The sequence below is a fragment of the Bos grunniens genome, chromosome 18 (genome assembly GCF_055505025.1).
Source record: "Bos grunniens cultivar Pamir isolate PY7600 chromosome 18, Bosgru_T2T1.0, whole genome shotgun sequence".
Classification (NCBI taxonomy): Eukaryota; Metazoa; Chordata; class Mammalia; order Artiodactyla; family Bovidae; genus Bos; species Bos grunniens.
Window position 1 is genome coordinate 1,097,155 of NC_141182.1, and position 11,732 is coordinate 1,108,886.

An 11,732-nucleotide genomic window follows, 5' to 3' on the forward strand; every position below is an offset into this window, starting at 1 on the left:
GTGTCTGAGAGATAGGATTTTACCAAAGCAGAAAGCAGAATTCATAAGGTCATTTCACACCACATAGTGTCAAGAAAGGTTCTAAGAAGAAAGAAAACAGAGAACAGACTTCAGAGATGTTGGCCACATGAAGTTATACTGATTTTGAAAGGTGTTTCAAGGTTCTTACTAAGGTTCTGCTCTCTTATGTGTTCCTGTGATGCTGTTCAGATCTCTTCATTAACCAATATGCTGCTCTCTTAATCCAAGTGTGGGCCTAAAAATATGCTGGTCACCAGAGGGTATGGTCAGCAGACCTCTGGCAATATAGTCACCAAAAGCACTTGTTAGCAATACAGAGCCATGGATTCTTCCACAGATTTACTTAATCAAAATCCCTAGGGATGGGGCTTGCAAATATAAACTTTTAAAAGAATATCCCATTTCTTCCAGGTTGTCCATTGTATTGGCATACAGCTGCTTATAGTAACTTACAAAGTCTCCTTTGTATTTCTGCATTGTCAGTTGTAATTTCTCCTTTTTCATTTCTAATTTCTTTTAAACTTCAATCCTCTCCCTTCTTAAGGAGTCTGGCTAAAGGTTTATCCATTTTTTTATCTTCTCAAAGAACCAGTTTTTCCCTTTCATTGAATTTTGCTATTATTTTCTTTGTGTCTATTTCATTTATTACTGTTCTGATCTATATGATTTCTTTTCTTCTACTAAGGTTGGGTTTTGTTTGTTGTTTATGTCATTGCTTTAGGTGTAAGCTTAGATTGTTTATTTGAGGTTTTTCTTATTTCTTGAGGTATGACTGAATTGCTATAAACTTCCCTCTTAGAATTGTACTTGCTGTATTCCACAGGTTTCCGACCCTTGTGTTTCCATGGTCATTTGTTTCTAAGTTCTTTGTAAATTTCCTCTTTGCTTTTTTCAACAGTCTCTTGGTTACTTAGTAGTGCTTTGTTTAGTCTCCATGTGTTTGTGTTTTTTACAGTTTTTTTCCCCAGTGATTGAGTTCTAACTTCATAGCATTGTGGTCAGAAAATATGTTTGATAAGATTTCAATTTTATTAAATTTACTGAGGCTTGATTTGTAACCCAAGATGTGATCCATCCTGGAGAATGTTCCGTATGTACTTGAGAAGAACGTGTGTTCTGCTGCTTTTGGTTGGATTTGCCTATGAGTATCAATCAAGCCTATCTGGTCTATTGTGTCACTTAAGGCTTATGTTCCCCTATTTGGTTTCTGCCTGGATGACCCGTCCATTGGTATAAGTGGGTGCTAAGGTCTTCCACCACTATTGTTGTGTTAGTGTCAACTTCTCCTTTATGGCTATTAGCGTTTGCCTTGTGTATTCAGGTGCTCCTATGTTGGGTGAATAAATATTTACAATTGTTATATCTTCTTCTTGGATTGATCCCTTGATTGTTAGGTAGTGTGTCTTTCCTAGTTTTTTATGTCTCTATTTTAAAGTAATTTTATCTAACGTGAGCATTGCTACTTCAGTTTTCTTCTGATTTCCATTTGCATGGAATATCTTTTTCCGTCACTTTCAGTCTGTAGGTCTGAAGTGGGTCTCTTGTAGGCAGCATATATGTGGGTCTTGTTTTTGTATCCATTTGGCCAGTCTGTGTCTTTTGGTTGGAGCATTCAATCCACTTACATTCAAGGTAATTATCAATATACATGTTCCTATGACTATTGTCTTAATTGGTTTGGTTTATTTTTGAGGTCTTTTTCTTCCCTTGTGTTTCCTGCCTGGAGAAGCTCCTCTAGCGTTTGTTGTAAAGCTGACTTGGTGGTGCCAGAGTCTCTTAGGTTTTGCTTGTCTGTACATGTGTACTCAGTCGCCGGGTCATGTCCAACACCTTATGACCCCACAGAAAGTAGCCTGCTAGACTCCTCTGTCCATGGGATTTTCCCAGCAAGAATAGTGGAATGGGTTGCCATTTCCTCCTCCATGGGATCTTCCCGACCCAAGGATCGAACCCATCTCTCCTGCAGCTCCTGCTTTGGCAGGCGGATTCTTTACCACTGAGCCACCTGTGAAGCGCCTTTGCTTATCTGTAAAGCTTTTGAACTCTCCATCAACTCTGAATGAGATCCTTGCTGGGTACAGTAATCTTAGTTGTAGGGTTTTCTCTTTTATCACTTTAAATATATCCTGCCACCCCCTTGTGAGCTGCAGAGTTTCTGCTGAAAAATCAGGTGATAACCTTATGGGGTTTTCTTGTATGTCATTTTTTGCTTTTTTGTTGCTCGTTTTAATATTTAGTCTTTAAATTTAATTTCTGTTACTTTGATTAATATGTGTCTTGGTGTGTTTCTCCTTGGGTTTATCCTGTACGGAACTGTCTGGACTTGGGTGGCTGTTTCCTTTCCCATGTTAGGAAAGTTCTTGTTTTTGTTTTACTGTAATGTCTTTAAATGTTTTCTCAGACCCTTTCTCTTCCTCTGGATCTCCTATAATTTTAATATTGGCACTTTTATTGTTGTCCCAAAGGTCTCTGAGATTGCCTCCTTTCGTTCCATCCTTTTTTCTTTATTCTGCTCCTCAGCAGTTATTTCCACCATTCTATCTTACAGTTAACTTATTTGTTCTGCTGTCTCAGTTATTCTGCTATTGATTGCTTCTCACGTATTTTTCATTTCTGTTCTTGTGCCGTTTATCATTGTTTGTTTGTTCTTTAGGTATTCTAGGTCCTTGTTAAACATTTCTTGTGTTTTCTTGATCTGTGCCTCCATTCTACGTCTGACATTTTGGATCATCTTTACTATTATTACTCTGAATTCTTTTATAGGTAGGTTGCATATTTCCTCTTCATTTATTTGGTCTTGTAGGTTTTTATCTTTCAGTTTTATCTGTACTATATTTTTTGTCACCTTATTTTTTTTTTTTTTTGATAGGTGGGGCTATGTTCCTGTCTTGCTGGATGTTTCACTTGAGGCATCCAGCTCTGAGGTTGCAGACAGTTGAGAGTGGCCAGGTCTTGGTGCCAAGATAAGGAACTCTGGGATACCTCACTTTGATTAATAGTCCCTGGGACCTGACATTTTCTGTTAGTTCAGCAGCTTAGACTTGGAACTCCTACCACAAAAGCTCAGGCCCAACCCCTCGCCTTTGAACCAAGACACTGGTTTTTCTGTGCCACATGGCACAGTAAAAAAAAAAAAAAGAAGAAGAAGAAGAAGAAAAAGGGAAACACACAAAAAGAACAGAGCAAAGAATAAAAAATGAAGTAATATAAGAAAAATAATAGTGAAACAACAAAACAGAACCACAACAGCAAAAAGTAACAAATACAAATTTTAAATTAAAAAATACAAAGTAAGAATAAAAAATATTTTTAAATCCCTGAAACCTTATCGATAAGTGTCCTTGCCCATAAACTGAGCTACAGCCAAGCTCCACTTCCCTAGTAGGCCCTCCAAGACTTCTGGGTAGGTCACTGGACCTGCTGTGTCAGCCTCACTTCTGCATGTGTTCCTCTCACCAGCCAAGAAGAAATAGAAAATATAAACAGAATAATCACAAAGTATAAAATTGAAACTATAATTTTAAATTTGCCAACAAACAAAGCTCCAGGACCAGAGGGCTTCACAGGTGAATTCTATCAAACATTTAGAGAAGAGCTAACACTCATCCTTATCAAAGTCTTCCAAAAGAATTGATGAGGAAGGAACACTCCCAAGCTCATTCTAAGAGGCCACCATCACCCTGATACCAAAACCAAAGATATTTTTTAAAAAAGAAAATTACAGACCAATATCACTGTGAACATAGATGCAGAAATCCTCAAGAAAATAGTAGCAAACAGAATCCAACAACATATTAAAAGGATCATACACCATGATCAAGTGAGATATAGTCCAGGGATGCAAAGATTCTTCAACGTATACGAGTCAATACACCATATTAACAAATTGAAGAATAAAAACCATGTGATCGTCTCAACAGATGCTGAAAAGCCTTTTGACAAAATTCAACACTCACTTATGATAAAAAAAAAAAAAACCTCTCCAGAAAGTAGGCATAGAGGAAATCTATCTCAATATAATAAAGGCCATATATGACAAGCCAACAGCAAACTTCATTCTCAATGGTGAAAAGTTGAAAGAATTTCCTGAGATCAGGAACAAGACAAAGATCTCCACTCTTGCCACTATTATTCAACATAGTTTCGGAAGTCTTAGCCACAGCAATCAGAGAAGAAAAAGAAATAAAAGGAATCCAAATTGGAAAAGAAGAATTAAAACTCTCACTGTTTGATGACATGACACTATACATAGAAAATCATAAAGATGCCACCAGAAAACTACCAGAGCTTATCAATTAATTGGGCAAAGTGGCAGGATACAAAATTAACACACAGAAATCTCTTGCATTCCTATACACTAACAACAAAAGATCAGAAGGAGAAATTAGGGAAATAATCCCATTTAACATGGAAACAAATAAAAACTAATATAAAATACCCAGGAATAAACTTACGTAAGGAGGCAAAAGATCTGTAGTCAGAAAACTATAAGACACTGATAAAATAAATCAAAGAAGATACAAACAGATGGAGAGATAAACCGTATTATTGGATTGAAAGAACGAATATTGTGAAAATGACTATATTACCCAAAGCAATCTACAGATTTAATGTAATTAAATCAAACTACCAAACTATCAAACTACCAATGGCATTTTTCACAGAATTAGAACCAAATTTTATAATTTATATGGAAACACAAAAGACCATAAATAGTCAAAGCTACCTTGAGAGAGAGAAAAAAAAAAAGGAGTTATAGGAATCAGGCTCCCTGATTTCAGACTCCACTACAAAGCTACAGCAATAAAGACAGTATGGCACTGACGCAAAAACAGAAATATAGATTAATGGAACAGGACATAAAACCCAGAGATAAACGCATGCACCCATGGCTACCTAATCTATGACAAAAGAAGCAAGAATATACAATGCAGAAAAGACAGTTTCTTCAATAAATGGTACTGGGAAAACTGGACAGTTACATGTAAAAGACTGAAATTAGAACACTCCATAACACCACACACAAAAATAAACTAAAAACGGATTAAATACCCGAACACAAGGCCACACACTATAAAACTCTTAGAAGAAAACATAGTCAGAACCCTCTTTGATATAAATTGCAACAAGATCTTTTTCAACTCACCCTCTAGAGTAATGAAAATAAAAATAAACAAGAGGAACCTAATTAAACTTAAATGCTTTTGCACAGCAAAATATAAACAAGACAAAAAGACAACTCTTAGAATGGGAGAGAATATTTGCAAACAAAGCAACTGACAAGGGATTAATCTCTAAAATACACAAACAGCACTTGCAGTAAAAAAGCTTTTCAAAAATGGGTAGAAGACCTAAATAGACATTTCTCCAAAGAAGACATACAGATGGCCAAGAAGCACATGAAAAGATGCTCAACATCACTAAGTATTAGACAAACACAGCTCAAAATTATAGTGAGGTATCACTTCAAACTGGTTGGAAGGGTCATCTTCAAAAAATCTACAAACGATAAGTAGTGAAAAGGTGTGGAGAAGGGAATTCTCTTGCATTGTTGGGGTGGGCATGTAAATTGATACAGGCATCATAGAGAATAGTATGGAGGTTCCTTAGAAAAAGTAAAACTACCATATGACCCAGCAACTGAACTACTGGGCATATACACTGAAAAAAAAAAAAAACATAATTCAAAAGGACACATACACCCCAATGTTCACCACAGCACTATTGACAATAGCCAGGATATGGAAGCACCTAAATGTCCATCAACAGATGAATGGATAAAGAAGATGTAGTACATATATACAGTTCACTTCAGTTCAGTTCAGTCGCTCAGTCACATCTGACTCTTTGTGACCCCATGGACTGCAGCACACCAGGCTTCCTATCCATCACCAACTCACAGAGTTTGCTCAGACTCATGTCCATCGAGTCAGTGATGCCAGCCACCATCTCAGCCTTTGTCGTCCCCTTCTCCTCCTGCCTTTAATCTTTCTCACTATCAAGGTCTCTTCCAATAAGTTGGTTCTTTGCATCAGATGGCCAAAGTATTGGAGCTTCAACTTCAGCATCAGTCCTCCCAATGGATATTCAGAACTGATTTCCTTTAGGATTGACTGGTTTGATCTCCTTGCTGTCCAAAAGACTCTCAAGAGTCTTCTACAAAACCACAGTTCAAAAGCATCAATTCTTTGGTGCTCAGCTTTCTTTATGGTCCAACTTTCACATTCATACATGACTACTGGAAAAACTATAGCTTTGACTAGACAGCCCTTTGTCAGCAAACTAATGTCTCTGCTTTTTAATATGCTGTCTAGGTTGGCCATAGCTTTTCTTCCAAGGAGAAAGCGTCTTTTAATTTCATGGCTGCAGTCACCATCTGCAGTGATTTTGGAGCCCAAGAAAACGAAGTCTCTCACTGTTTCCATTGCTTCCCCATCTATTTGCCATGAAGTGATGGGACCAGATGCCATGATCTTAGTTTTTTTCGATATTGAATTTAAGCCAGCTTTTTCACTCTCCTCTTTCACTTTCATCAAGCAGCTCCTCAGTTCCTCTTCACTTTCTGTCATAAGGGTGGTATTATCTGCATATCTGAGGTTATTGATATTTCTCCCAGCAATCTTGATTCCAGCCTGTGCTTCATCCAGCCTGGCATTTTGCATAATGTACTCTGCATAGAAGTTAAATAAGCAGGGTGATAATATACAGCCTTGACATACTCCTTTCCCAATTTGGAACCATTCTGTTGTTCTATATCTGGTTCTAACTGTTACTTCTTGACCTGCACACAGATTTCTCAAGAGGCAGGTAAGATGGTCTAGTATTCCCACCTCCTTATGAATTTTCCACACTTTATTGTGATCCACACAGTCAAAGGCTTTGGCGTAGTCAATAAAGCAGAAGTAAATGTTTTTCTGGAACTCTCTTGCTTTTTCTATGATCCAATGTATGTTGCAAATTTGACCTCTGGTTCCTCTTCCTTTTTTGAATCCAGCTTGAACATCTGGAAGCTAACAACTCACATACTGTTGAAGCCCAGCTTGGAGAGTTTTGAGCATTAATTGATGAGTGCAATTGTGCAGTAGTTTGAGCATTCTTTGGCACTGCCTTTCTTTGGGATTGGAATGAAAACTGACCTTTTCCAGTCCTGTGGCCACTGCTGAGTTTTCCAAATTTGCTAATATATTGAGTGCAGCACTTTCACAGCATCATCTTTTAGGATTTGAAATAGCTCGACTGGAATTCCATCACATCCACTAGCTTTGTTCATAGTGATGCTTCCTAAAGCCCATTTGACTTCACATTCCAGGATTTCTGGCTCTAGGTGAGTGATCACACTATCATGGTTATATGGGTCATGAAGACCTTTTTTGGACGGTTCTTCTGTGTATTCCTGCCACCTCTCCTTAATATCTTCTGCTTTTGTTAGGTCCACACTGTTTCTGTCCTTTACTATGCCCATCTTTGCATGAAATGTTCCCTTGGTAGCTCTAATTTTTTTGAAGAGATCTCTAGTCTTTCCCATTCTATTGTTTTCCTCTATTTATTTGCATTGATCACTGAAAAAGTCTTTCTTATCTCTCCTTGCTATTCTTTGGAACTCTGCATTCAAATGGGTATATCTTTCTTTTTCTCCTTTGCCTTTGTATACACATATACATATATTCCTTATACATATATGCATATATTCCTTTTCTCCTTTGTAACATATATACAATGGAGTATTACTCAATACAAAAAGGAATGAAATTGGGTCATTTGTAGAGAAGTGGGTGGACCTAGAGACTGTCATACAAAGTGATGTAAGTCAGAAATAGAAAAACAAGTATAGAATATGAACATACATGTGTGGAATCTAGAAAATGGTACAGGTTAACCTATTTAGAGGGCAGGAAGTGAGACCCAGATATAGATAATGGTCATGTGGACATGTGGTAGGGGAATTGGGAGATTGAGATAAACACATATACAGTGTGTGTGTGTGTGTGTGTGTGTGTGCGCACCCATGCATGTATGTGCTCAGTCATGTCTCACTCTTTGACATGGACCATAGCCCACCAGGTTTTTCAGGTCAGACCACCTGATCTGCCTCTTGAGAAATCTATATGCAGGTCAGGAAGCAACAGTTAGAACTGGACGTGGAACAACAGACTAGTTCCAAATAGGAAAAGGAGTATGTCAAGGCTGTATATCATCACCCTGCTTATTTAACTTATATGCAGAGTACATCATGAGAAGCGCTGGGCTGGAAGAAGCACAAGCTGAAATCAAGATTTCCGAGAGAAATATCAATAATCTCAGATATGCAGATGACACCACCCTTATGGCAGAAAGTAAAGAGGAACTAAAAAGCTTCTTGATGAAAGCAAAAGGGGAGAGTGACAAAGTTGGCTTAAAGCTCAACATTCAGAAAACGAAGATCATGGCATCTGGTCCCATCACTTCATGGGAAATAGATGGGGAAACAGTGGAAACAGTGTCAGACCTTATTTTGGGGGGCTCGAAAATCCCTGCAGATGGTGACTTCAGCCATGAAATTAAAAGACGCTTACTCCTTGGAAAAAAAGTTATGACCAACTAGATAGCATATTCAAAAGTAGAGACATTACTTTGCCAACAAAGGTCCATCTAGTCAAGGCTATGATTTTTCCAGTGGTCATGTATGGATGTGAGAGTTGGACTGTGAAGAAAGCTGAGAGCCAAAGAATTGATGCTTTTGAACTGTGGTGTTGGAGAAGACTCTTGAGAGTCCCTTGGACTGCAAGGAGATCCAGCCAGTCCATTCTGAAGGAGATCAGCCCTGGGATTTCTTTGGAAGAAATGATGCTAAAGCTGAAACTCCAGTACTTTGGCCACCTCATGCGAAGAGTTGACTCATTGGAAAAGACTCTGATGCTGGGAGGGATTGGGGGCAGGAGGAGAAGGGGACGACAGAGAATGAGATGGCTGGATGGCATCACTGACTCGATGGACGTGAGTCTGAGTGAACTTCGGGAGTTGGTGATGGACAGGGATGCCTGGTGTGCTGCAATTCATGGGGTCACAAAGAGTCAGACACGACTGAGCGACTGAACTGAACTGAGTTGATGTGTAAAATTGATAGTGGGAACTTGAATATACATTTGATCCTTGAAAGACATAAGTTTAAACTGGGTGGGTCCACTTATATGTGATTTATTTCACTAAATACATACCATAAGAAAGTTAAACCTATATCTTATGACACAGAAATTCCACACCAAGATGTTTATCTAAGAGAAATGAAAATATATGACCACGAGAAAAGGGAGCATTCATCACTGTTGGATGAGAGTGTAAATTGGTGCAGCCATTATGTAAAACAGTATGCAGACTCCTCAAAAAATTAAAAAAAGAACTACCATATGGTCCAGCAATTCCACTTCTGGGTATTTATCTAAAGGAAAACAAAAGCACTAATTTGAAAAGATATATCATCCCTATGCCTGTTACAGCATTATTCACAATAGCCAAGATATGGAAGCAACATATGTGTCCATAAATAAATAATTGGAAAAGGAAGATATGATATAGATATAAAATAAAATGTTACTGAATGATAGAAAAGAAGTCTTGCCATTTGCAAGAACATTATGAACCTAGAGGGTATAATGTTAAGTGAAATAAGTCAGGCAGAGAAAGACAAATACCATATGATCTCACTTTTATATGAAATCTAAAAAATAAGACAAACAAAACAAAACATACGTAGACTCATAGATACAGAGAACAAGCTGGTAGTTGTCAGAAGGAAGGAGAGTGGGGCAGAGACAAAATAGGTAAAGGAGAGTAGTAGGTACAAAATTCCAATTATAATATAAATGTCATAGAGATGAATGCACAACATAAGAACTATAGTCAATAATATTTTAATACTGCTGCATGGTGACAGATGTAACTGCAATTATTGTGGTGATCATTTTATAATTGTATACAAGTACTGAATCACTATGCTGTATACCTAAAACTAATATAATATTGTAGGTCAACTGTAAAATTGATAGCCAGTGGAAAATTGCTGTATGATGCAGGGAGTTCAAATTAGGTGCTCCATGACAACCTAGAGGAGTGGAATGTGGTAGGAAGTGGAAGGCAGGTTCAAGAGGGAGCGGATATATGTAAACCTATGGCTGATTCAGGTTGATGTATGGTAGAAGTCAACACAGTATTTCAAAGCAATTATCCTCCAATCAAAAAATAAATAGGTTTTTTATTCAACATAGCTTTGGAAGTCCTAGATACCTCAATCAGAGAATAAAAAGAAATAAAAGGAATCCGGAGCAGAAAATAAGAAGCAAAGCTCTCACTGTTACCAGATGACATGATACTATATATAGAAAACCCTAAAGATACTATCAGAAAATTACTAGAGCAAACTAGTGAATTTAGCAAAGTCACAGGATACAAAATCAATACACAGAAATCACTGCATTCCTATATCCTAACAATGAAAAATCAGAAATAGAAATTAAAGAATCAATCCCATTCACCACTGCAACAAAAAGAATAAAATATCTAGGAATAAACTTACGTATGGAGACAAAAGAACTATATACAGAAAATTATAAGACACTGATGAAAGAAATCAAAGACAACATAAACAGATGGAAAGATATCCCATGTTCCTGGGTAGGAAAAATCAATATTGTGAAAATGACTATACTACCAAATGCAATCTACAGATTCAATGTGTCCATGTGATCCCTATCAAATTACCAATGGCATTTTTCATAGAACTAGAACAAAAAATTTCACAATTCATATGGAAACAAAAGACCCTGAATAGCCAAAGCAGTTTTAAGAAAGAAGAATGGAGCTAGAGGAATCCACCTTCCTGACTTCAGATTATACTACAAAGCTACAGTCATCAAGACAGTATGGTACTGGCATAAAAACAGAAATATAGACCAATGGAACAAGACAGAAAGCCTAGAAATAAACCCATCCACCTATGGGTACCTTATTTTTTATAAAAGAGGCAAGAACATACAGTGGGGCAAAGACAGCCTCTTCAATAAGTGGTGCTGGATAAACTGGACAGGTACATGTAAAAGAATGAAGTTAAAGCACTTCCTAACACCATACACTAAGATAAACTCAAAATGGATTAAAGACCTAAATGTAAGACCAGAAACTATAAAGCTCTTAGAGGCAGAACACTTGATGACGTAAATCAAAGCAAGATCCTCTATGACTCATCTCTTAGAGTAATGGAAATAAAAACAAAAGGAAACAAGTGGGACCTGATTAAACGTAGATGCTTTTACACAGCAAAGGAAACTATAGGCAAGGTGAAAAGTCAACCCTCAGAATGGGAGAAAATAATAGCAAATAAAACAACTGACAAAGGATCAATTTCCAAAATATACAAGCAGCTCATACAACTCAGTACCAGAAAAACAAACAACCCAATGAAAAAGCAAGAAAAAGACCTAAACAGACATTTCTTCAAAGAAGACATACAGATGGCTAACACAGCTCAACATCACTTATTGTTAGAGAAATGCAAATCAAAGCTACAATGAGATGTCACCTCACACCAGTCAGAATGGCCATCATCAAAAAGTCTACAAACTATAAATACTGGAGAGGGTGTGGAGAAAAGGGAATTCTCCTGCACTGTTGGTGGGAATGTAAATTGATAAAGCCACTGTGGAAGGTGGTATGGAGATTCCTTAAAAATCTAGGAATAA